At 40.8% G+C, this 9,089-nt stretch overlaps 2 long non-coding RNA genes across 2 annotated transcripts in view; one reads left to right on the top strand and one right to left on the bottom strand.

Annotated features, from left to right (window-relative positions):
• Positions 1 to 2,805, top strand: part of LOC145442726 (uncharacterized) — a 99,503-nt gene extending 96,698 nt beyond the window's left edge. The window contains exon 2 of the long non-coding RNA XR_013916142.1: positions 2,639 to 2,805. This is a non-coding gene — a long non-coding RNA (uncharacterized LOC145442726). The remainder of the gene's footprint in view (positions 1 to 2,638) is intronic.
• The window catches only part of LOC145442727 (uncharacterized), a 309,441-nt gene that overhangs the window by 66,460 nt on the left and 233,892 nt on the right, over positions 1 to 9,089 (bottom strand). The gene's annotated exons all lie outside the window — the stretch shown is intronic.

The raw sequence follows: 9,089 nt of genomic DNA, 5'->3' as shown, positions 1-9,089 counted from the left end.
TTTGATTTTGTCAATTGGGAAGCAGCGTTTGGTTATATTTGCATTAATTTGACAAGTGATGTTGTCACTTACAAAACCAAACGATTTATTTATTCTTTCACAGTATTATGGCATAATTCCAAAAATTCTACCTATTTGTGACTGCATCGGCAATCTTGCGTTAGTCACAAAAATGCTTTTTGCAATGTTCTTCCTATATGCAACTGAATTGCTATTTGCTAAATTGCTATTTGCTAAAAATGACTAATTTTATCAATATCGTTACTAATAACAGTGATTGTTGGTATATACAAGTGGTTCCTAACCTGTGGTACGGGTATCACTGGCGGTACGAGAAGGTCTTCCAGATGGTACGCGAGTGGATTTTTTTCGACCGAAGGGAGAAATTAGTTCAGGTGAGATGGATTTCGAGTTTTTGAAGCCCTCGTCGTCGTGGTAAGACACGTCCGTGGTAAGGTACGTCTTTATTCTCACGACTGTGACGTCATAGAATGTCTAGGTTAGATGCGCGCGGAGCTTGCGCTGTATTGTACTAGGAGCAGGAGCACGCAGCGAGTTAGCCTAACGTGCCGGTTCGTTCAAGGGAAGTTTGTTACTGGCAGATGAGCATATGTCAGCGGAATTAATCAGGCGTGTTTAGTACGATTAAGTTACCGTCGTATTAGAAGATAAGAAGACAACAAATAGCAGTTGTTGGACTGCTATTTGACCGTCAACTGTTGAAGACGCTTCCTGTGATATATAGGCTGGACGCGCGGTGTATTCTACTGGGAAAACTAAACGACGCAACTTGGTAACTGTTGAGAGTTTTATTAATACAACACGCATTAAATGTATGTGTGTTACGGTGACGGTTATTACGAGCAGTCAGACACTAGTTCAATTGGAATTTGGAACATCCCTAACGATAGGCTTACCATATTTCGGAAATGAAAAAAGAGGACACTTTTTCAAAAATTTCAGTCAAGCATAACTGGAGAAGAATTCTCAAAAACAGGTAAATTTCACCCGCTTCATGATCGGTTGACTAAAAAAAGGTCATCAGTTCCACTCAGAGCTCAAAAACACGTTTTTCACTCCACATTACCAGGTGGATGACTTAAAAAAAAAAAAAAAAAAAGGTCTTCATTTCCACTCAGAGCTCAAAAACACGTTTTTCACTCCACATTACCAGGTGGATGACTAAAAAAAAAAAAAGGTCTTCTTTTCGCTCAGAGCTGAAATCACCACTTTTCCCTCCGAAATACCCGCCGGAGCTTCACTTCTGCGCTAATTTGCGGCATATCACTCGCAATTTCCTCTAAATCTGACCTAAATTTTCAAAAAAGAGGACAAAATCTCAAAAAAGAGGACAAAAGGGCGTCCTCCGAGGACACTTTCAAAAAAGTCAAAAAAGAGGACAAATCCTCTTAAAAGAGGACGTATGGTAAGCCTACCTAACGACTAAAACATTTACATTTCCTTGTACTCTTGTTACCAATTTTGTCTCGTAATATCAATATAAGTCGGGCTAATTTTTATTGGTACGATAAATAAAATTTTCACTTGATTTTATACCATACCCAAGCGAAAATATGATCAAGAGGTAAATATAGACTCATCAGTAGTTAGTATGATCGGTCGTGATTTGCCTGGGGCTCTTATGGGCGGGGTCGCACGCGGCTGGGAAACCCGGGGTGGCACGCGGCTCTTATGTCTTATGGCGGGGGTGGCACGCGGCTCTTATGTCTTATGGCGGGGGTGGCACGCGGCTATTGCGTCTTATGGCTGCGGTGGCATGGTTACCTTTTCGGGTATAGGCTGCAGTCGCACGCGGCTTCGAAAACCCGTGTTCGCACGACCACCCTTTTTGACCCCCTCTCGGTCGCATGCGGCTATTGTGTCTTGTGGTCGCACGGTAACCCTTTTCAACATAGGGATCGGTCGCACGCGGCTATTGCGTCTTGTGGCCGCACGGTAACCCTTTTCAACATAGGGATCGGTCGCACGCGGCTATTGCGTCTTGTGGTCGCACGGTAACCCTTTTCAGTATAGGGTGCGGTCGCACGCGGCTTCGTTGTTGGTATGTCGTACTTCGTGGTGAATATGTATCAAGTAAATAGTCACGTGAATGAACCTTTGTTAATGTGTATATTACAAATTATTATATATGCCCGATTCGAGTTGATCCCGACGTTTACGGTGATTGCGACGTTAATATAACGTTATTCTTATAGCCGCGGTGATATTCTTATAGCCGCGGTGATATGGTAACGTAACTGATATAGACGCAATATGATAACGTTACAGTATAGGGATCACTCACACGGTTCTACACGAAGACGCCGTAGTTTAGGCATGACAAAGGACCGATCGTGTTCTAAGTCTTTCCTCGCTATTGATTCGTACGTAACCTGAATAATACTTTCAGATTGGATTATTCACACCTTCCATACCGCTGGCTCGCACCTACAGAATAGTCTGCTGTTCACAACCACAACAAGAATCACAAGTATACACATTATACATTCGTTGTGTTTATTACTCTGAAATCAAACTCTTCACAAAAGCACGCACAATCGTATCAATAACTTTTTTATCATAGCCAAAATTATTCAAGTATTCCTTGGCTGAAAATCCTTGGGCTCTTTTTATCAAGAATGCTATAGCATGATCTCCATACACATCCGAAGTTTTACTCTGTAACTGTTTCCCGGTCACGGAAAATTCATCCGACTCCAGGAATTCGATTATCTGGGGTTTTAGTGGTCCGAGACCTAGTGAATCATGAAAATGAGTATCCTCATCTCTGTATATAGACACCCAGTGAGACCCAGGCAAACTCGACTCGTCGTAATTAATGGTGATAGCGAATTTTCCGCTAATTGGTTTCTTTGGTAACTGGTCTACTGGATAAGTTTCTAGATATAGACTTCGTGTGTCAGGATGGTTATAGAGAATATCATTGATCTCAGACGTATTCATATTTCGACGACTTGTCTTTTTTGATTCAACTGTAGAAGATGTTGAAACTTCTTCAAACATAACAAGGTTACGGAGGTCGGTAAAGGCTTCGATGTAGTCAAAACCAGATGCACAGTTCCTGTCTTATGAAGTTGATAACATCCCAAACTATTATCGGGTGTCAAATCAAACACAAAAAGAGTGTATCCATTAACATAATCTTTGCGTGAAATATTTAAAGATGCCTCGGATTCCCAGCGACCTGTCTGAGAGAATAATGTCATATAACCTTCGAGTCCGCCGTGTTTATCAAAATCGAAATGAAATTCGCGTCCGTTAATTTGACGTCCATCCACGCTTGAAGAAAGATTTTGAACATCAAAGTGTTTAAAGTTGAATGGATTTTTGGCTCGAACACCGTTAAATGTCGTGGTCTCGACTAGCCCAATCACGATCTTCTTTGGCATAGTACCGCTGACTAACTCTCTATCAATTTTCGACAACCCCGCCGCGAATGTATGAGTTGACATTTGCAAGCGTATCCAGGGATACTTAGCAGTATTCTTCTGTAATACAGACTTGTGTGCTAAGCTTACACTTTCAGCGATCTTCATCTGTTTGACATACACTTCCATTTCGAGTAAAACAATTTGCACATCCTCCGCGTCACCAAGCAGACAGAAATTATCTTCGTTACGTGTAAATTTTAATTTCATGTCGACATTATCCAACATACATCTAGCTAGACTGTTCAAAAAGACCCATTCGAATTTTCCCGATCAACTCTAGCGGGGTGCTGTGTTTTGTAAGGTCTTTTAACATATCCAGTATTCGCTGCACCAAGAACATCCATAGAACCAGCGACGTCTTTATAAAAACCTTGTCCTTGCACAAACTCTCCGGGGCGCCGTGAGTATCATTCAACAACCGAGAGATATAAGCTTTGTAGGCATGACAATTATCCGAATTTGTGATAACCTCATTTGAAATAGTTACATCGATTTGTTTGAAAAGAGAATCCATCATGTTATTGACAAGACCCACTTGCGTATCATTTGCTAAATCAGCTCCATCACGTTTAGTGAGCTTCAAACGCAATCTCAAGAATGTGTTTTGTAGATCCATATATCGATCCGTCCTTGGTAATTGTACTTCCATGACATTACCTAAACTATGGGGTTTGACGACGACATATTGCGATTCCTCAATACTGGTTTGCGTGTGGGGTATACTAAATATGTTTAATCCGGAGTTATGACATTCTCTGGAACCCGCATGCATCAACATAGTTCTTAGTCGAATATATCCTGTTGTTTACGACGACGTTTGGATGAAGTGTTCTTTGACTTTGTTTTTTTCCTTTTTATAGGCTTGGGGGTTAAAATTTTATCAATCACTCGACCGCCAGCTTGTTTACTTCTCTTGATAACACTAGACTTGATCGAGTTACCCTGTAATAGATCTCTTGCTATTTCACCTCGAGTCCGTAACAATTGACCGCCGGCGTATTTCGCAATAGGTGTCACTAAACGACCAAGTGATTTAAACAAACTCCCGATACCGGAACCGGCTTGAACTCCACCACTAAAATATCCATAACCATCGCCTGTCTGGTTATAATGACGATGGACAGAATGATGACCACGCGTGAAAACAACTTTCATAATCGCTTCCTTATGTTAAATGTAGCTTGCAATGAACGACTTATTATATTTATAGGCTCCCCAAACTCGTCCCTGAGGTAAAGACATACAGAATCTACAACATCTTTTGAAACAGGGAAATAATACGGATTTGTCGCTGTCCAATTATGCGCGACATCGCCATGTGTCAGCGGTATAACTCGTAATAAATGCGCTAACGTATCTCCAAGTAAGTGAGGGTGAACAATATCGCAATACACAAACAAATATCGACCAATCGTCGGTTCGGTTAAACTGAAATCGATCTCCATGAGGGCTAATTCACAATATCTCGTCGGGATGTTGTTGATGGTGAGAAGTCTGTGTTCGAAATCAGCACCAAGCATAGAGGTGGTTAACGTCACTATTTTCATCGTGCGTGCAGTGTCAATGTGGTCTCTATACCATGTACTAACTGACCGTATTGGTCCCTGATGGGGATTTTTATATCGCGGATGTGGTTAATCGACACTGGGAAATAAAACGGTTTTTCATATCAAACTTCTTGTCTCATACACGTCTCGTTATTTACTTGGATCACACGAAGCAATTGCCTCATGTAATCACCCACCGGATGATGTCGTAGTACATTGATATACACAAAAAGATACCTGAGGTGGGGTTGAGTTGGTTTAGGTTTGATCGACGTGACATTACATACTGGTGTCGACACTTCATCAACTACACTGAAATAATTTGTGAATATATCCGTGGGGCGGAGTGTGATATGTTTCGGGTAACGAATTCGGAAAAGTTCGTCGTTGATTCTTTCGGTGAAGCAGCGTTTGAAACTTTCAGATAATATTCTTCGCATCAACTCGAGGTTCTTTGCATAATTCCCAAGTGGTGTTAGGTACACATCTACTATTCGATCTTTCTCATTCTGTAGCTCCCAGAGTGCTTGATCACGATTGATTATAATTCGATCAAGAGGTTCACTGACAAAACTCATATCCATCAACGCAAGCTCATTACAAATAATCTCATTCGGTAAGACCACTGAGAATTCACCTTGGGTGCCAGACAACGTGATGTAGCTCATATTGAATCAACAGCTCTACGACGGAAGCGTAGGGCCACTGTCACTGGTGCTTTTCGAAATTTAATAGGGTTACCAGTCGCATCGCGTAGAAAAATTCGTATTGTTCTAAAATTGTTTCTCGCTAAAGCAAAGAAGTACGGTTTTGGAAATATGTTGATTTGGTTTTCATTCGGTTTAGCGGTCACAGTAACCACCCGTAAAAGTTGTTGCAGCTTGTTACCGTGTGGTCTTGGTTGTATCAGGTCGCAATACACATAAACCTTATCAATCCGTTCCAACTTTACCGCAGGTGTAAATATAAATTCTACCACTCCGCGGCGATGAGATACAACGCGTCTAAATGTTATTGTGTCCAACACAGAACCAAGTGGTATCAGTCCGTAAAGCTCGGGTGAATCATGTGTGGTATGGGGCATGTGGCTGGCGCTAGAGTCTGTGTTGTCGGTATTTATGGATACACTCCGCTTGTGTCTTTTTTTACTCGTGACTAATCTTCTGAATGTGATTCTAAATTCACCGAATCCTTGTAAAATGAAAATGTCCCCCATGTAATATTTCTCGTACGATTCTAACATTTCACCGATGTTGTAATACGAGCCTTCGGGAATATAATACCGCTCGGTGTATCCATTTACATCGACAAATCCAAAACCGATACTATTCGCTGTCACTTCAATTCGCGGCTGAAAATCATGGGGGAATGACAGCTCACATAATCCTAGCTCATGGCGATTCATTTCTAATTCTTTATAAAGTTCCGTTTGAAAATCTGTGCTAGTATTCGGAAATTTATCCAAACTCGCATTCGAAGGTAGAGTCAACAACATTTTATTGTTTCTTTCAACATATACGGTAAGGTGATGGATTCGGTAATAAATACCCAAGTGAAGAAGACAGTAGTGTTAAATATATTTCCCGATCCACCCCGACATAAATTTGATATAATGAAAACACGATTACACACACTAACATACAAATCTGTACAATAAACACAATCTGGTTTTTCAGACTGTTCGAGACTTGACCCATGCGAGATGAGACGGAATCAGAATCCATAGTTTGGTTGAACAACATTTTCGGCGTCTATTTATACAAATCCGAAACCCAGGAATTAAATTTAGACATGTAACCCAACCATTTTACAAGATATTGCGTTTTCTTTCCTTTCTTACGAGTAGACAGGATTTTTTCGATGTTGTAAATATTATTATTTTTAGTTATTGGTTGTAACTCTTCACGCTGAAAGCGACCGTCTATAACTTCACCATGGTAGGCTTTCAATTGGTAAGTCGGAGGGTCGCCTTTACGACATTGAGATACGAAAAAGATTTCTTCGGTCCAACTCGCCAAGGCACTTTTCACAAAATTACCACGTGATTTCGAAATCCTGACGGGTGTGCCGACAGTTAGTTTGGGTTTTTTAGGGGTCATGTCACCGTATAACCCATGGAAAATTTGTTCTTGATTTGAATAATTAACATCCGCTGGAGGACACCCTATAGCCACGTGAAAAGTAGTGTTATACCCAGGGTTGCCATACCGTCCTTATTTCTAAGATTTGTCCTTATTTTGAAGGCCCGCGTCTTAGAAAACTCGACTGTCCTTATTTCTAAGAAATGTCCTTATTTTCGACTTGCGTCCTTATTTTGTCTTATTTTCAACCACTACAGAACTTCGATCGTTTTCCTCTGGTATTTGTGTTGCATAATATTCATAAATTATGCTTTTGTATCGAGATTTTATGATATCATAAAGGAAAGGAACTCTCGTGACGTACACACCATAATATTAGACTTCCAAGTGGTGAGAAAGCTCGGGCCGAGATTGGTTTCGTCTGTACCAAGCCACCACGGCGGACGTAATTTTAGCAGTAAACAGCAGTACCAAGTTCCTGCTGTTTGGTCTACAGCAGAATAAGCTCAAGCGGTGGGGAAGGCAGCATTTAAGGCGTAGTGAAAAAAGGCGCAGTGCAGTCTACACATTGGTTAAAAAGTAGTAAAGCTATTAATAATTGAAATTTTTTTCTAAATTATATTGCACTTGCACACATAGTTTTAGCTACTAATAAGGCTAAATCTGATTAGTAAAAATGAGCAGGCGTAAAAACGTTTTTCGTGACTATTATGCGAGAGAATTCAAAGATATCTAACGAAGTTCCAAGGGCGAGTGTTTCGCACATAGCAATATCTGCAATTGTGACATTAACCTGGAGGCTATAGGAAAGACCGCTATTTCAACTCACATTGATACCCCAAAACGCAAGAAGTGTGTCATAATGATTAATTTGAGCCAGTCGATCAGCACCAACGACCACAGACGACAAGGCAGCTGCTGCTGCAGAGGGTACCTGGGCATTCCATACTGTCAAACACCAGCAATCATTCCTCACCAACGATTTCACATCGCAATTGTTCAAAACAATATTCCCCGATTCCAACATCACAAATATTTTTTCCGCCAGGACCAAGACTACAAGCATTGTTACTCGAGTTCTTGCTCCATACGCTCAAAAATGATTTCGTCTAAACATGGTGAAAGGCCTTTTTCCATCTTGGTTGACGCCTCTAATCACAACGAGGTGGAGAAGTTTGGTTTATCACCCTATGGGGGGTGGGAGGCAAGATCAACGTTTTTTTGGAGGGGGGCTGACGAAGTGCTGTTTCGGCCCTGCGTAAAGGTAAACCTAGACCTGAGCTCTCGTGAGATCCATGAAGCATTTTCTAATAACAAGGAGTTGCTGGAGCAGATTGTTTTTGGCGAAAAGTATGGAATGTGATATGCTACTGCTCGTATAAATACAAAGTATGTTCAAAAACGATTTTTCATGCTAATCTAATTTTTCGACTGTCCTTATTTTTAGGTCTTTATCGATGGCAACCCTGGTTATACCCCTGGCATATCTCAGCCAGGACATTAACATAATTCAAAGTCTTATTATGCGTGAAATAACGGTATAACACTTGCTTCAGAGTACGATTGCTTCAGAGTACGAATAACACACTCGCATATCGATGCTTTCAGTCACTATTTGTATGAAAATGTCGCACATTGTTCTCTTTTAAGAAAGTCTGAAACGCACGATTAGTAAACTCAGAACCCTGATCACTTTGAATAACATGAGGTATACGATCCTTAAATATTTCCTTGAATCCACGATTAATACCTTGCGAGGTTTTGTTCTTGAGTGGATACAGATATAAAAATCGACTGAAACAATCGATCGTCACATATTTAAAATTATCGTTTTCTTTTGAAAGATTTTGCATATGCATGAGATCGGTTTGATACTGAACACCGAGACCGGATGTAATCACTCTAGGTCTCTTAAATTTCTTTCGATATGGAAAATGTTTCGTGTACGCGTCCTTGCTCGAAAGAAACTCCTTGACTTTGGCTCTATTCCGCCCTCTAGAGAATACGTA

This window comes from Botryllus schlosseri, chromosome 7 (genome assembly GCF_051294905.1).
Source record: "Botryllus schlosseri isolate E-star chromosome 7, Bs_hap1, whole genome shotgun sequence".
NCBI lineage: Eukaryota > Metazoa > Chordata > Ascidiacea > Stolidobranchia > Styelidae > Botryllus > Botryllus schlosseri.
The sequence above is the reverse complement of the archived record's forward strand: the minus strand, read 5'-3'. Positions and strand labels throughout refer to the sequence as shown.